At 40.4% G+C, this 18,593-nt stretch overlaps 1 protein-coding gene and 1 long non-coding RNA gene across 9 annotated transcripts in view; one reads left to right on the top strand and one right to left on the bottom strand.

Annotated features, from left to right (window-relative positions):
• Positions 1-18,593, bottom strand: part of ADGRB3 (adhesion G protein-coupled receptor B3) — a 644,987-nt gene that overhangs the window by 489,813 nt on the left and 136,581 nt on the right. The gene's annotated exons all lie outside the window — the stretch shown is intronic.
• LOC139077376 (uncharacterized) lies at positions 6,559-8,867 on the top strand. The gene is made up of 2 exons (XR_011529835.1): positions 6,559-6,873; positions 8,510-8,867. It is a non-coding gene; the product is annotated as an uncharacterized lncRNA (long non-coding RNA).

Raw genomic sequence — 18,593 nt, 5'->3', positions numbered from 1 at the left:
CCATGATGTTTATTGCGCAGGTAATGGGGAGCCACTGATGGTATCTCATGAAGTGCATGAATTATCAGATCCGTCCAACTAGACCTTGAGCTCCAGACAGACAGCGAAAACGTCAGAAAAGTCGGAGAGGATACTGGAACATCCATATTCCTAAAACCAAAAGTGGGCAGTATTTCATGAAAGAACACATGTTTAGTGGTGTTGAATGCTGGAAAAAAGTGAAGAGAATGAGAAGGAAAATGAAAAGAACACCGATGTGGATTCAGAACCTCTTCAGTAGTGCAGTGGGAGTTATCACTTGAGCGCAGGGAACTGAAGAATAAACAGAAGTGAAGTGAGGTCATGTGTATCGAGTAACATGGCCACACGTGCTCATCAAATAAAAAAGCAAGTAATGAGCAACATAGTGGTTGTCTGAGAAAGAACAAGAGATATTGGAAAACAGTGTTGTTTAAAATGGACAAAAACAAAAACAAGTATGCTGTAGGTGGGCAGGAAGGAGATAGTGGATGAGAAGATATCAGAGATGGGAGAAAGAAGGCAAATTCCCAGATGGAGAAAGGAAAGCAACCGAGAGCACAGGTGGAAGGTCTGGAAATGACACTGCTCCATGGGAGAGAGGGAAGCTGGAGTGAGGACATGGGTCTATTTGGAGGCTGTTGGATATAATTCGGTAGAGTTCACACCGAACAGCTGGTCTCTCAGGAAGTCGGCTGAATGAGTGGTAGCAGGAGTAGGATTGAAGAGTTGAAAAAGGTGGTGAGATTTGAACCGGCTGCTTTGGAGAATGAAAAAAGTAGGCAACCTGGAGAGGAAAAGGGACAACTGAGTAAGCTGGCAGGTCCTGTGAATACAGAGATCATGAATTACAATGGAATCAATACACAGTTACCAGATTCTCAGAGAAGCTGACATTTGATCTGTGTCTTTGAACAAGTCATGACATGTCAACCAGTAAAGAAAGACTAGAAGGCATTCCAATAAGAGAGAGAAACATAAAGAAAGCCCCAGAGGTGGCTAAGTGTGTGATGTTTACGGGCAAAATAATTTGGAGGCAGTTGTTCAATAAAAGGTATACAGTAAAATATTAAAAAGAAGGGGAAAAAAGAGGCTGGCTATAAAAGAGAAGGAAGAACAGGGGCCAGCGACACCATTGGAAAGAAGTTGAGGTAGTTGGAAAAGACCCTGATTGCTACATAAAGAAGTTTAAAACTTGTTCTGTGGGAAATGCGGGGCGGGGGGAATTTAATAAGGGGATTGAATTAAACAGCTTTAAAAAGGTAACTCTAGTAAGAATGTGGAACCCAGATTGGATTGATGGAGACTGTATTTATTTACCCATCTACCTGGAAAATCTAAGTCCCAGCCACTTACACAAATAAGTTATAAAAACTCTAGCACGCTTTCTCTACCCAAGGCCATCGGTTTAACTAAGTTGATGCATGAAACAAACGATTAGTGCAATTAGATTTGCATTTTCACTGACCAGTTGTTTCAGTAAACACACACAACTATGACTATTTTGTTACTCTACGCTATTTACTATACCATTCTCCACAAGATTCATGAACAGTCGGAGATTAAATATTAAGATTTTACATTCCGTGTCAACGTTTATTGAGTTCCCCGTCCTCTAAGGAGATGTAGTCAAAACTATTGCTTCCACAGTACAAGTGAACACAAATTGAAGCTTGAAACACAAAGAGAAATTAGCCAAACATTGTACTTTTCGCTCTGCATCCAACATATAATACATCCACATATTACTGTGTTTGCTTCCCATCTCAAATAGTGCTCCTGTTTCCAAGAGTCCAGTAAAATTAATCTACCTCCTCACTGGGAGGAATTAGACTGTAATCAAAATTCAGTTACGATGGCATTTATAATTGTGTATGTGTGTGTTTTACTTTATTGGAAAGGAAACAGCCTGGGATTTGGAGACTTGGGTCCATGTCTGAGTTCTACAAAATTGAGCTTAGTGTACTTAGACATATCAGTTAAATTTATTGGATTTCAATTTCTTCAAGCAAAAAATAAAGGAGTTGGATTATTTCCCTTCCTTGCCTAAGGCTCTAAGATACTATTCTTTTTTTCTGTCTGCTTCATTATTGTGTGCTTTCAATCTTTCGTAAATCCCATAATCTACGTGGCAAAGGATTCAGCTTAATCTCAGGCTGTGTGCACTGCTGTGGTTCAGACACGTTGGGATATATTTGTCAAGCTAGTGGGACAGACTGCAGAAGAGGGATGAATGCATTCCATGTGAGTAGACTGCTTCAGTTTAACAAGGAAAGAGTGAGCATCGCGCTCTTGGTTAATAAGTGTTGGGGAGATTAAAAGTGGAAAGGACAGGAGAGACACTTTCTGCTGAGTTTGAAGTCTCAGTTTGAAGTCCCAAACTGAAAGGAAAGTGATGCTTACAGCCTCTAAGAATAAAGCACGACACTGAGCAGGGGAGAGAAACATTTCTGTTAAGAACAGAGCATTTGATGAACCCATGTTCTGGCAACTCCCAGAAATAACACAGAGCAGACGAGGAGACTAAGTTTTTCCATTAAACACATGGGCCACAAGCAAGTAAAATGATTAAATTAATGCTTTACATATTAATCAAGCCTATACACGCAAGCCAATGGAACTGGAGAATACTGAAATTAAATTTGACCATGATATCATCAGCAGTAGTGGATCCTTTCCGCTTTCTCTGAGGATAAAGTTTTCATCTTCAACAGTGTGGGAGGGACAGGCAAAGCTTGGGGTCAGAGGTGCCTCTGGCTCTGAAGTCTTGTTTTTCCTTCTCCCTTCTCCCATTTAGACATACTTCTTTCTCTGAGCTCCCACCATAGTTGTTTGCACCTGTCTTAAATAATGGTATTCTTCTTTTTGAACAATAATTTTATATGTATTGGTCTTACTTCCTAATTTTTGAGCTAGCTCATTCAAAGGCAGAATCTTATTAATTTTTAAGACTTTGCAATAATGTTTAACTTTTCTAACCTGTCAGGAGCAATTGATACACTTGGTCCACACCCTCTTTCTAGTATAACTTTTATCAGTGAAATTCACAGATAAGATGTTCCCACATCTGTCCCTGTTTCTTCTCCCCCTCCTTTACTAGTGCTCTCCTCATCCTAACAGTTCAGTGTGCCTCCAGGCTCTCTCATAACTCCTCCCATGTACTCGGCATCTCCATAGGAAAATCCAAAAGGCATCACAAACTTAAGATATCCAAAAATGAACTCTTAATTTTCCGTCCTCCATATTCCCCCCAAACTTGGCTCTTCTCATATGCTAATTGCTCAGGCCCCAAATCTAGTATTCCTCCTTGACTTTTCCACACATTTAAACAAGTCCATCCATGTATCCATGTATGGAAACACACACTGAATCTAAACACTCCCCAATTCCTCACCGTCTCCCGAGTCCGGGGCATTGTGATACCCTCCTAGTCCCTCTGCACCTGCTCTTACCTCTTGCAATCAGATCAACAGCCAGCATGATCCTCTAAGGACATAAATCAGATCTCATCACCCTGGTGGCCAAACTCTTCAGGGTTTCCATTCCAAATGGCACAAAATCCAAACTCTTCTCCCTTGTGAGGTCACCTCCTATCTCTCTGAAACTCATTGCCTACCCCTCTCCCCACTTTGGCTCTCTCCACTCCGTGCTCAAATTATTCCTATTTCACAGTGTTTGTAGTCACTGTTCTCTCTGCCTAAAATGGTCTTCTTCCAAATCTTCACGTGGCTGTCTGCTTCATTCATTTCTCCAATCAAATAGCACCTCCTCAGAGAGGCCTTTTCCTAACCTCTTAACTATAATAGTTTTCCCACCTACAGCTTCCCTCTATACGCTTAGCTGCTTTAGCTGTCTCCATAGCACTATCACCATCTGGAATTGTGTTATATATTCTTTTTGAACATTATCTGTTTTCCCTATAGAATGTAAAGTACCTAAAAACAGGAAATGTGTCTGTTTTATTTTTTGTGTATACAGCACTCAGGACAATGCTGACATGTGGCAAGTCCTCAAGAATATTTGTTAAGTTAATGGATGACTATTCTCCCCAAACCTCTATTCTCTCTGCCCTGTCTTGGTAGGTGGCACCACTTCTTATTCTTCCTCCCATGAAACCTGGAAGTAATCATGGCCTCTGTCTTCCTCACTACTCAAATCCAGCGTGCCCCCCATTTCTACTCACTCTCCCTCCTGGAAACCTTCCCCTCCTTTTCCCTGGCACCCCTTAGTGTAATGGTGTCTACGCTTGTGAGTCTATGTGTGTTTCTGTTTTAATATTTTATTATCTGTTTTAGGATTTTGTAGCAATTTCCTAACTAGTCTTCCTTATCTAAATTTGCACTTCTTCCCTGTCCCTTTATCCACCAATACAGTCTTTAAACTGAAAAAGTATTTATGTTTTCTATTATGTAAGTCTGTTCAATCACCTGTCTTGCTTTAAGCCCTTCAGTGTCTCCCCCAGCCCAGAGGGTGACGTCTAAGCCAGCAGGTCAGCACCAAAGGCCATTCTCCGGAGCCCTGCCTGCACCTTACCTCTGCCCATTGTCTCATCACACTTAAAGCTCCAGGCTGACAGACTGCACATTCCTGAGCCACGCATGGCATTTAACCCACCACCGTCTTTGCACGGAATATTCTTTCTATCATAAATATTCTGCTCCCACTAACTTGCTCCTTCTAGAAAACTACTTTGCAGTTTTTAAGATACAATTTTGAGGTTCCTTTCTCCAGGAAACTTTCCCTTATTCTCCAAACTAAGGCACTCCTTCTTCAGTACCATTTCCATATTTAAATATGCTTCTACTGCTGCACTGTGTATTCAGTGTTCTAATTCATTAGTTAAATGGTTCTCTCCCCTCCTTACCTGAGAACCGTTTAAGGGTGGGGATATGTTTTATTCATCTTCTAATCCTCTACATAATCACCTAGAATAGACTCCAAGCATAGAAGCTTGTGAATACATGAGTATTTCCTGAATTCAATTAAACTATGCTTCCAGAAACATGTCATATATAGGTTAGTTGTTTTTTCAATAAACTATTCATTTTAATGAGTTTATTTTAAATTTCATTTCAATTTTTCATCCCTTGACTTGCAAAATAAGTCTGTCACTGAGGAAGGGGTAGCAGGAAGACGTTCTTTAGTTTTAAATGCATCTTGTACAGAATTGCTTCCAACTAGAAATCATAACACTGAAAATGTCACAATAAGAAAGTTCAAGCAGAAGGAAGGAAAGCTTGGTCAGAATGGAACAGGCACACGGGTACATCATTGGGGACTGGTTAGAACCAGTCATGCTGAAATGCTTCTAAATCTTTTACTAATAAAATAAACAGTATTACATGGTTTCAGTTTCCTTGTTTAACGTCTGCCATCCAACAGAGGTGAAAGCATACATGGCTGAAGAAGAACTCAAATGCAAACCCAAGAAGCAGGACTCGACGAAAGACGGCCACAGCTGCAGAGGCATGTGGTGAGGTGGCTGAGTCAGTAGACTGGGAGCTGGAAGCCTTCAGTTCAAGGTCAGTGATTTAACTTACTAAATAGAAGCCTCTAGGCCAAGCCCTTAACTACTTTTAACCACCACTCTCACTTCTGCAAAGTGAGAAAATGACTCCCAAGGATGTTTAGTGAGGACCAAGCGGCCTGCCCTCCAGTGGGACCAGATGGCTTGTAGGTTTTTCAGTGTGTGTAGGCATCTCTCTGACCACCTCAACTCTGCCAGTGAAGCTCTTTCCGCCTCAAATGCCCTACCTCGGCCCAGCTCTTCCCCTGCTGAGACTGAAATAAAAAATATTTCCAGAAAGCTTTCCCCTACAGCCTCAGGAAGGACTGAACATTTCTGCATATAGTTTGTTTTCCACTACTTATTTGTTCATACGTCTGTCCACTCTTGGTAGACTGAGCTGATGGAGGTAGGAGTTGTGTTGTTCTCCTGCTCTGTGTACCAGAAGCTTCAGTCACAGTGTTTGACTGATGCTCGACACTCAATGCATGTGTGTGGAATGAAGGAATACACAAATGACAGATACAAGGAATTATCACCAGGGCCCATTCATTTCTGCGTAATGGCTTACTTCAGCTGCTGGACGTGCCTTCACATAAGGCCAAGTAGATATTCTTGTCATAGACTGTTCCCCCCGCCCCCCAAAAACACTAGGAAATTAGGGAAACAAATATTCTTCATGTCTCTGGAAATATTTTTCAAATAGCTCTTATCATCACCTGTGAGATTCTTTTCTCTTGATTTTACAAAGGAGAATGCATAGCACTCAGACAAGTATACACAAGTCTTATGTGTTTTTCTCCTACACTCTTTTTCCCCCACAGAGGCTAGCTATAAATAGGCACCTAAGAATTTCACCCTACAGTCTGGCAAATCCATTCTATGTTATTTCATTTCCAGAAAGAATTGTGCCTAAGTTGTTACGAATGGGCAAAGGTATTCCCTGGACTGATTTTATCAGAAGTTATAGAAGCAAACATTTCATTTCCCAGTTTTCTGAATTTGAGTCATAATGGTAGGACTGTCACCAAGACAACAGAGACCTATGCAGTGAACCTGAGAGAGATGGTAAACATCCTTCCAGAAGACCCACATTCAGAAAGCACTTCGCTGAAGCTTTTGGACAAAATAGGAAATTCTCAGAAACCACTTGAAAAGATGGTGGCACAATGACCACAGACACTGTGACATAAAATAGATGATTACCCCCAAAGAAAGCCAAAGATAATGAAAAGACGTGTAACCTGAGAATACTAGGAAAGAACGGAGGAGTCATCAGGCAGAAGATGGTACAGACGTGGAATATGTGAATACAAGGCTTCAAAAAAAACACTGGAGAAAAATTACAGGTAGGCAGATTCTAGTCAATACAGTGGGAAGAAAGTGGTAAAACACAGAATGAAATACCTTGAACTAACATGAAGGCCCACCTGGATGCCAAGTGGTATATTATATATAGATTGATATTTTTTATGTAAATTATTATATATGTTTTTATATAAACATTTTCATTTAATCCACTACAATCCTATGATATATAACCATCATTGTTACAAGCAAGAAGTGATGATATTTAAAAAGTTCATGAAACCTGACCAGGTAACAGAGAAAGCCTTGGGTTCCAATCTGCCTGGCTCCAAAGTGCCTTTTCTCTCCTTTCACACCAGTGAGTCTTAAGCACAGGCTTATGATTTACTTGGCAGCAAAGACAGAAGAGAGTCACAAGGCTGGAGCCTGAAATTCCATGAGTCTATGATTCTAGGACTTTATATAAAGCCATTAATGCACATTAAGTATGAGTTGCAAGCCAGTCTAGTTCATGGACAGGTTAAAAAAGAAACATAGTGTTCTAGAGAAATAATTAAGAATTTTGGGACTCAGTTGGAAATCTGATGAAAGGTACAAACTTTCTCCTCGGAACGCTTTGCATTTTAATTCAAGGTGCTCATGAACACCTTCAAGCTCTTTCATGGACATTCGTGTTTACTTATTACTTAGCTTAACCTTTTTCCAAGGACTTCTGACAATTTTAGCTTTTAGATTCCCCATAAATATGCAACCTTTAAAAATTAAAACTTGACTGAGGAAAACTTCTGATGTTTTGATTTCACGAAAAACATCAATTTGACCTCTAGCTAGCTAAGAGCATCTTAAGATTTGCATTTTTATCACCATATCCTTGCATCTGATTATTTTAAGAAGAAAGATATATTTGCTCCTGTGTTTTTCATAGCAACCTCTAGCTTCTTGAATGTCTTATCAATCTTTATTTAAAAGGAAAATAACTCATTTGTCTTGGATTTCTGTGCCTTTCTATACTATACAGTTTGTTTTATTTCAAAACATTTTTCTTGAGAATAATTTCTTTTACCTGTAGTTTATCAAAGATAACTTTAAGTTCCTATTTTTATCTGCCTTCTTTTAAAACGCCATTGACTGATTACGAGATTTAAGATGTGTGATTGTTAAAGTGATGAGTTTTCAGTGGCACATGCATGAAAGACCAGGAAACGCTACTATCACTGAACATCCCTGACAGTTCAGGGGGCCTGCATTTCCAAACGCCACACACGCGTTCACTTTCACTTTCATGGAAATGTTAATAAAAAGTCCCACCACTTAGTTCGACATACGTACCTATGTTTTAGTCAATATTTTACATAATCTCAAAACTAGCAAAAATAATCATCATTAACAATAATAGAGTTTAGGGCCAGCCCGGTGGCGCAGCAGTTAAGTTCACACATTCCACTTCTCAGAGGCTCAGGGTTCATGGGTTCGGATCCCGGGTGCAGACAGGGCACCACTTGGCATGCCATGCTGTGGTAGATGTCCCACGTATAAAAAAGAGGAAGATGGGCATGGATGTTAGCTCAGGGCCAGTCTTCCTCAGCAAAAAGAGGGAGATTGGCAGTAGTTAGCTCAGGGCTAATCTTCCTCAAAAAAAAAGAAAAAGAATAATAGAGTTTATGAAATTTTTCATAGAACTACCCCTGGAAATCAATGAAGAACATTCTGGTCGATCTATGTGAAGTGAAGGAGGAAATATAATATTCTACCATCTTAAGGCTCCCACCGTGCCTGGTATTAAAACTTCAAAATCATCTGAGCACAATTAACCGTCGTACACAGGACAAGATCAAGCTGGATTCAAGCGATGAAACCCCAATATCTTTGGGATCCTTTCTGCACACAGACCTCGCAAGGAGGATTAACTGTTGGAGAGGAGCTTCCAGTCCCTGATCCAGCTTCTTCCTGAACTGTATTCTAACAGGCATATGGCTCATCACTGTAGCTCTCATTTCCTTCAAAACTACAAATGAAATAAAATCACTAAAATAGACCACCGATTGAAGACACATTAATTGCCACATCCTGGGTAAACTGCTTAATTTCTTTAGGCCTCAACTTATATGCAAAGTGGGAATAACAATAGTACTTGCTTTATAGGGTTGTTGTGAATATTAAACAGATGAGCATATGAAGTGGTACATGAGATGAGCTCAATATGCTGCAGCTATTACCACAGCATAAATTTCTTCCCTGCGTTGCATCTCATTTTGCAGAAGAAGAAAATGAATTGGCTTGCATTTCAAACTGATTCCACAGCTTTCAGAATTCTTATATTTTATTGATCTATATTTATATATTATTAGTATGAAAAAGATATACACACGCGCTATCAAACCATTAAAATGGGTTAACATCACATGGCTCTCCTTTACAGGACTATATTTTGATACACATACTTGCTCTGGCTACAGCTTTGATTCATTTCCAGATTTAAAGGACACATAAAATGTGCTAATATACATAAGCAATTTTACCATCTAGGATCCTCAGTGTTGGTTTGGTTATATGGTAGAAAGCAAGAAACAGGATATTTGAGCTGAAATACGGCTTCTCACATACGCGTCCCAAACTGCACAGGCGATGTTTAACACTCAGAGTTCTAACGAGGCAGCTGTACGTACATCTTGAGAAAGCAGCCGTGGAGAGGCTCACTCTATCACAGATGGAAGGGCAGTAAATGACATGCTCACTGTACAGAATTCCCAGATTTTAAAATATGAAGGAGTTTTTCAATGATGAATGAGATTGTAACTAATATAAACTAACTTGTAAATAGGGTGATAATTTTATCCAATTAAAAATTTAAAAGACAGGGTATAACCTTGAAGGAAATTATGCATGCCCTAAGAACAAATTCATGCATACAGCTACGAAAGTAACTCACACTGGACTATGTCGATAAAAAGATAATCTATGGATACACACAGTATATATAATACAGACACAAAGAATACAGAAGATACAGACAAGTTTTACTTGACAAAACATTGAATAGACAGACAAGATGCGTGACCTGTGGGTTGTTGGCATTATAATAACCAGCCCACGTTATTGATGTTAAAGATCAAAATCCAGCCACAAGGGTGGAACTCCTGCAGCCGTGTTCCCCGGAGATGTGCAAACAGCCCCGAAGACCCATGCAAGCAGCTGAGCTGTCTTCCTCTGCCTAGTTACAGTTATATGCCCATGAGGTCTTGTTTTAGGTTGATTAAGGATCCTTAACTGAACCATAAAGCCAAATATTTTAAAGAAGATGGAAAAAATTACCAGAAATAATTCCAAATGCTTGATAACAAGAAATGAGGGGGAAAAACTAACAAACGAAAAGCAGCAGCTAGATAACAGGGCCAGAACTGTGCTTCCTGGAGGTAAACAATGGTGTTTGGCTAAGGGTTCCTCTGCCAGGTCTGCTCGGTCTGTAGGCATGACGCCACCCATGGTGTGAGCCCAGACACTTGCTCAGGGCTCTGGCTAGAAACACTTCTGTCTGGAGTGCTAAGTGTTCTACTTATTAATGTAAAAGAGTATTTATGCTATGCAGTACTTCTAAGATCAGAAAAGGAGCTTTTTGGAGGTGCACGGTCTAAAAGGATGGAGAGGATGAGAGAAAGAAGCACACCAGGAACAGGATGGCAGGTGTAGCCCAGGGTGAGAGCATACGGGGACCCCTATAATGGACTACATGGTGAGTTGTTTTCACTCTTGCTGCACTCCTCCCTGCACTAGTGGTCTTGCAGCTTTGTGTAGACCATCTAGCAGTCCAGCCCGGCCTCCCAAATCACAGGAAGGCACACAAGTAGAGTAGGGAGTAAGGAGAGCTTCGGCTGTGACGCATCTGAGCTATCGCCCGGGTGATGTGTGGGAGCACGGGGGGTGCTGTTTATTACGGATGAAAAATAAGCATCATCCAAGAATCCCTGTTTCCCCCCAACAAGAGAGAGATATTTAAAGTTCAGACTCCAAACAGTAAACTGTTTCTGCCAAAAGGGGTTTAAAATGCCAGGGCTCCTGACAGTGAGAGGAAATGGTGATGGTGCAGACCAAATGAAGCTGCTGGGACAGCACAAAGATGGGAAGGAATTCAGGTCGGAGGGGTGGAGGGCCTCATGGCCACAGGGCAACCATCACTTTAGATCACAAGAAAAAAGAAAAGCCAAGCCTTACTCAGAATGTAAAGACCACGTAAATAGGAGACTAAGCACCTTCTGTAAGTCAGCAATAGGCCTGGGCATTCCAGCTCCCAGGACAGGAGCCCTACTGGCCTCTCATAAAGATCTTGGATGAACCAGAACTCCTCTCTCCTGCCCTTCGGTTGTGACCTATGCTAGCTGCTCAGTGAGGAGGACACAGACAGATTCACGACCAACAGACTGTCCTCAGACGTCATTAGTGAGTGTGGAATTAGTCATTCTCACAAACACAATGACCTTTAACATACTTTTAGTTAAAAGATCTTTAAAGAAACCTCACTCAGGAACACCCTATATAACTCTTCCAGTCAAGATTCCAGGGCCTAGAGGCAGTAAAAAGAAGAAAGCAATATTCATGTTTTTACCAAATTCTTTCTTAGCAAAGATTCTTTCTCTGGCTAAGCTACAGGTTGTATTGACACTGCTCCGGCTGACCACCTGCCCAACCCTGCACTGATCTTTCAGACTTTGGACTTGAATTTCCTTCCTAGAAGTATTCTTCCCTGGCTTTCCAAACCAAAACTTAGATTTGCCCACAAACATTATTATAATACCCCTGGCTTGGCTAAAAGGATCTATATTGTCACATTTAACTAACTTCTAATTGACCTGATTTCAACATAAAAAATCATTCCCAACATGTAATTTGAATAATACCTTTACCTTGTTCATCATAATCTCCTGTGGGCTGTATTTTAATTGATCTTCAAGAAAATGATTTCAGACTGGGAAGATGTGCTCACATGTTATACATATGGAAAATGAGGCAGAGTTTCCTCATTCAAAGACAGCCAGCTAGCTAATCGCACAGCTAGAAGTGAGCAAAGCTCAAGGCTTCCAACTTGAGGATATGCAGTGTCTACACACTACCCAGCATTCGACTTTTCCCAGTAGGAAATTGAATTCCTAAATAATCAATTTCCATAGAAACTACAGCAGTCAGAGCAGTAAAAAAAAGAATAAAAATCCTCAAAGAATTTCCTTTATATTTTATATTATATACATTCGTCATATGTATATTTCATGTATTTACAGTTCATACATATACACATGCATAATGTTTTTTATTCTTTCCAAAAGCAACATTTTCTACTCATCACCTGCACAGTCATGAATCACGCTGTGAACACAGGTGCATGTGAGCATAGTGTGGGAAGACGTAAATGAATATTCACTGGAGAATCATGACACTGACAACTTTAACTCTTTCCTCTGAATAAAGCTGTCGACAAGTTAGAAGACGGTATCAGTAAAGAAGCTCAGAAGGTAGAGAACTACGCTGTCCTCGAAGGGTCTAAGACTGTTTCCTTGATCAGGCAAATCACTGCCAACATAAACTCATTAATATTAAATTATTTTACTCCATAAGCAGTGGCGATGAAGCTCCCTGAGAATCAGAGGGTCTTCCATTCCATCTTCCTGTGATTATTGGCCAAAATTAAATTCAGTCACTTCTCTACTCCTCTCCATTCATCTAAACTGCTTTAATCACATAATGTGGCAGTAATCTAGAGAATTTTGACGTTCAAATAAATAAATTGAACATGACTAAACTCTGTGAAGAAAAAGAAAACAAAAACAGGACGTGGACTATATCAATATCAAGAATTCTTTCTGCATTGCTGATACAAAGCCACCTCTGTTTTAGCCCAGATGATGTATAACTCAAATGAGTGCCTACAAGAAAGTAAAATCAATGAAGGCAGGAAAGTAATTTTCACCTGTGAGTGAGCTGACCCAACATGTGTTTCTCCCTCTAGAGCACAGTGCAACATAATGGAAACCAGGTGAAGCTAAGTTTAAAGAGCATATAAAAGTATTAAATAGCTTTCTATTTACTGAAGAAATTGATTATACTTGACAGGTGACATTTCTGAGATGTAGACGATTACCAGTGGAAAAAATTAAATCCATCAGAAAGTCTATTACTGAGAAGTAATAACTGTGTATGTGGATATAAAAGGAAAACACAATATACGGAAAAACTAGGGGAATTATATAGAAATGTATTTTCTTTAAATAAACTCATGACATAATTATAATAGAATAATGAGGAGAATTTGATTCAGATCTAGAAGATCATGAAAATAAGCAAAAGTAACACTGGATTGAATAAAAGGCCAGTTGATGGTCTTGGCTCTGCCATTTAGTAGGTTTATGGCAAAAGCTTCACCTTTTTGCTACTTACCTTCCTCATCTTCAAACTGCAGCAAACACAGCTGTGCTACTCAATGCACAGGGTGATTTGAGGATTATATGCAAAAATATATGTGAAAGTTTCATAACAAAGCATAAAGTTATGTAGCTACATTTATTCAGATACTATTGCTTTAATTTTGAACCAAATTAATAAAGGGTCCAATCAAGCATTTATAGCTGAAGGCTGCTCAAACATCACCAACGCTTTATCAAGAACATCGATTTTCAGTGATTGACAAGTTGAGAAAGAGTGGTAAATGGTCAGATGGAGCTGGTGGCACTTCTACTTTAATAGCATAACATTTAAATTCAAGTCCATTTTTTTCAAGACATGCTCTGACATTCCCCCAGTGCTCAGAACACTGATCACGTACTATAGAACATGTCATAATAGCCACCTAACTCTGCAGGCAGGGTAGTATTTCTAAAGCAAAACTGGCTAGAACTCTCCACAGCACACAATCATGAACAGCTTCCCATCTTCTTGTGTGTGATGTGTCTCGAGTATAACACAGCACCTGTCTCCCTCACCTTTGCTATCAAAATTCCTCCTCCCACACTGTGATCCAGCATCCATCCACACAGATGACCGGCTGGTAGACAAGTTTATCGCTCTTAGAAAATATTATGCTGTGCTGATCTGCTGCTCTGCTCTGGCTGCCTTGCCTTTTGGTTCACCTGGAGAAACGTTCACTCCTATTTCAAGTTCAACTCAAGTGTACTGTCCCCTCTGAAGGTTCCCGGCCCCCTGGGACAAATTGGTCACTTCTTTTGTACCTACACTATATCCTGGGCATAGAAGTAATGCTAGAACTTGGAACACTTTACCATACTGAGGGAGACGATATAGGGTAGAATAAGGAGCATGGATTTGAGAGTCAGATGGTCTCTCTCAGAATCTTGGCCATCCAGCCTTGTGACCCTTGGCAATATACTTGACCTCTTAAAGCCTCAATTTTATCATTTGCAAAACAGGGATAATGATAAACTGAACTCAAAGGGTTAAATGAGAAATTATAGTTAAATATTTTATTATAGTTCCTGGCATACAGGTAGTACTCAATAAATGTTTGCTGGTAGTAGATATAAGAGTTGGCAACCGTAATAATAATGATAGCAGTTGTTGACATGATGGCCCCCCCTTATAGAACTGAAAATTTCTTCACAGCAGAGATACTGTCCATTTCATGTCTCTTTTTCATGCTCAGCAATGTGGCATTTCTAGTAAAAGTGAGTCTTCCTGGCACAACCTAACTGGCATGTTGCTCTCAGATCAGTTCCCCACACTTCTTTCTTCGGCTTGGAATACCTATGGGTATGAAATGACGTTTCCCTGGCTTCCTTGCCATTAGGCTTCCAGCTGAGTCTGGCCAGTGGGAGGCACTGGTGTAACCATGATCCTCACTCCCTGGGATCCAGTAGCTTCGTCTCTTCCCTTTGTCCCTCTAGCGCTAGGATGGAGTGGCTTTGGTGGTGGTTAACCTTAGGATTGCCTCACTTCCCCTGATTGTCCTTCTAGCTCTTTGATCTAATCCTAATCATCCTATTAAATTCACCATATTAAATTTCCTCTCTTGATTTATCTGGCACAAATATGTCCCATGGCTGAATCCAGGTTTTTCCCATGAATGGATCTGACCTTTAGTCTCAGAGATCCACGAAGCTTAAGTGGAGACAAAAAATATTTGCTCTGCAGATTTTCAAGGGTTGTTGTGTGGGATCAATGAAAGTATTTTGAAGCTATAAATTGTTGCACAAATATTACACTTTGCTCTAAATATTTTCAATTGCAAAGGAACAACTTAGCTTCCACTGATCTATAGCAGCGATGTTCTAAACTATACTGATACCTCCAGGGACACTATGCTTGTAACTTATACGGTTGAATAAAGGGCAGGACAAAGTCCAAGTGATAACTGAGTTTGGCATGGCCAAATTTTTATGAGCTCATAAGTGAGAAGACACTGATAGAAACAGTGAAAATTATGATTCCACTGAAGACAAGGAACACTTGGAAAACAGCCATCTTAGACTCTGCTCCAAGTCTTAATTTTGCAGATGAGCAATCACATTAAACTCCACAAGAATTCATGCAATGGCAAGTTATACTATCCACTTATTTGAAGACAACGCAAATGAAAGCAAAACCAAAACGCAGATAGCAATGCTTTGCTTAAGAAATCCAATTTTCAAGTAAGTTTTGGAGTTCTAAATTAAGACATATTACAGAGCAACTATTTGAAATACAACAAAATAGTCAAGATAGTGATTAAGACATGTTAAATAACATTTTTTAAAAAACTGCACAATCGTAGAATCCAAATAAGGTCTCTAGTTCATTGTAGTGTGCCAAGGTCAGTTTCCTTGTTTTGATAATATATTCTGGTTATGTAAGATGTTATCATTGGGGGAAGCTAGGAACTCTGTACTAGTTTTATAACTTCTTGTGAATCCAAAACTATTTAAAAATAAAAATTAAGAAAAAATTGTGTTTAGTATGTCAAAGCAAAGTAATTCGCCAGAAAAAAAAATTTGAAGTGCAAATTTTGCAGCCTTAAAAAGACTGCATACAATTAGAAATACAGTTCCTACTCTGCTACATAATTAAGAAACTTATGTACTTTTTGAATCACTCCACCAACATGTACTGTCAAACCATGACACTGGTCATGTTGTCACATTCCCTCCTGACATCTTTTACCATTTGGGAGATGTTCTCTTCTTTTCTGATCCTTCACTTGGCTATGAATTTCAAGTAATTTAAACTCCTGTGCTTGAGGTTGAGTCATCCCCATGAAATCCAGGGACTACTAGTCCCAAAATCGCCACAGCTCACTTTTCAAGATGACAAACAGAGCATGTGCCATCAGTCACACATGAGGTTCTTTTCACTTCCCCATGATATTAACCTCTTGGTTTAGAGGTATGGCTTGTGTGTGGACGAGAACAAGAAGAGAACGTTTGGAAAAATAGCACAGCTGCATTCTTTACTCAGATGCTTGGGCATGAACTTGTAGATATCGTAGGAATGGATTCCACCTGAGTCTAGGATCCCGCAGCTACTCAGGATGATGGCTCTACCCAGCTCCCAAAGTGGATGAGGTGTGTAATTTCACACAGCCATTATGACTTTCCTCCAGATGAAAAACAGGCCTACTTTTCTTTGGTACAAAGGAATTCTTCTACCTCTAAGACATTACTTTCAAAGAAGCAAACGTACTTTTAGGGAAACTGCTCTGTCGGATAGGCACGTGTCCATCCTGGGGATTCATCTCCTTTGTTCAAGCGGGCACAGCTTGAATAAGATGCAGGGAATCAAGACGTGAGGAGAGCCTCCATTCTCAATCCCTCCCTCATACGTAAAAAGTTGCCAAGGTCACCATCTATAGTGACTGAGAAAGTTCTTAGCCTCTCTGTGCCTCATATAAAAAAATAAAATAAAGTACCGTATGTTTAATGTCTGTGGTTAGCTTAGATGAATGTGGCACAGTGTTTAGCATGTAAGAAGCTCTTTTCTTCTGAAAACTAGGAAGCCGGACGCAGACACACTATTCAGAAACACCTGGGCACTGACTTGTTTTCTTCCCACTGATGTGATTTGTAGTGATTTTAGTTCCAGATCAGGTGCGACAAATGTTGATAAATACCCCCTCAGCGGTACCTGACGGTTTGTCAGTGTAAGTTTTCTGCTATGGCGCCATTACCCCCGAGGGCAACAGGGCCGCAGCAGAGCAAGAATCGAGTCTTCCAGATCTTCAGAGACCCCACGTTACCCAGGCAGCATCACGTGGGCAGGGTGTGACCCTGTTCGGGACTCTAGGCAGTTGCATGGGGGGGCGGGGTACATGTTTGGGGGGGCAAGGGAGGAAGGGAGCTCTGCTATATCTGCTCTGGCTTGTAAGGCCACTGCTCCACTGTGATTTTCTTCGCCTTGTCTAATACATGCACACATATACATACACAAAATGTATGCATATATACTTAATTTTTAAAAAAAATCTTGACTAATAAAATTAAGTGTGTGATCTCTTCTCGCCAATTCACTGCCCATCACAATCACAGCAGCTTCCAGTGCCTGTCGGCTGCTATAATCATTATCACTGTCTCCCTTCTTCACTGCAGGCTCATCTTCATTTGAGACCAGAAACAGGGTTCGCATTTGCTACACTGATCCTTTAGAAACCTAACTGAGAAACCATGATCACACAATTTTGGGTAAGTCCAAGCCAGAAGTGCCTTTCCTCTTCCACCAGATGGCAGTCCCGTATCAGGATGGGGGGGGAAAAAGGGGGGGGGGTGCTGGCAGTATTTTGGATATAAAAGTATGTGATTTTGGTATTTTCTGCAAGGGGAAAAACTGACAAATATGCGGTGTGGTAAGAAATGAAGTGTAGGTGTTTTGCACAAACCCGTCACAAGTGTTCTGCAAAAATAAAAACGCAAACAATTGGAACTGCCTGAATTAAAAATATTTTGATGACTAACCTATGCTCTGCTACGTGACACCACAAGAGTTGAAAACAAACCCACAAAACATAGAACGTGTTCAAGTTTGTGGTTATAGCCACTATCTGCACTTGGGTAGTATTCTAAATATACCTCTGCTCCATAGCTAAAAATTGTCTCAAGTTTTTCATTTGGAAAGTGGGCATGAAAACAGATTACTAGTAGAATTAAATTAGAACATGTGCATGAACAACCGGCAAGGAACTGTCTTTCTGTGGTGATAAAGGGATCTTAAAAGATCGAGTTTTGCTCAAGAACACAGCCTGTGTGAAGCTCTTCCATCTGTCTCTCATAGCAGCCTTCACCAGGTACAGACTAGAGAGCACTCACCCACTCCCTGGGGAAATCCACCCAGAGTCTCTAACATCTTTCATGCCAGAAGCTGGGCTCTGCTCCAAGGCCATGTCGTTTGCCGGCACTAAGTGACGCTAATGAAATAGCATCTACTTCAGGATGCCTGATATGATGTCCATGACAAGCTAAAAGGCCAGTGCCAAAGACAAGAATGAGTAGACCCAAAACTTATAGGCTTTTATCTACTGAAACTTAATGTGGCCTTGGCATCAAGAGGATTTTTTGGTTCGTTGCCTTAGGGATGTGCTAGCTTACTAGACCAGGATGGTTCTGCTTTACCTTGCTTAACAAGAGAGCATTTTTCAGCATGCTCCAGACATCAGATAAGTCAAAATTTGGCTTCAGCTTTCAATTTAGTGTTTTTGAAGCAGACTCTGCACCTTTCTGTGCATGAATCCTCTGGCTCTTCATCTCCTCTCAGTTGGGAGTCAGCTGCAAACACCTTTGAGAGACGGTTCGGAATCTTT

Source organism: Equus przewalskii, chromosome 19, assembly GCF_037783145.1.
Source record: "Equus przewalskii isolate Varuska chromosome 19, EquPr2, whole genome shotgun sequence".
In the NCBI taxonomy this organism is placed as follows: domain Eukaryota; kingdom Metazoa; phylum Chordata; class Mammalia; order Perissodactyla; family Equidae; genus Equus; species Equus przewalskii.
The sequence above is the reverse complement of the archived record's forward strand: the minus strand, read 5'-3'. Positions and strand labels throughout refer to the sequence as shown.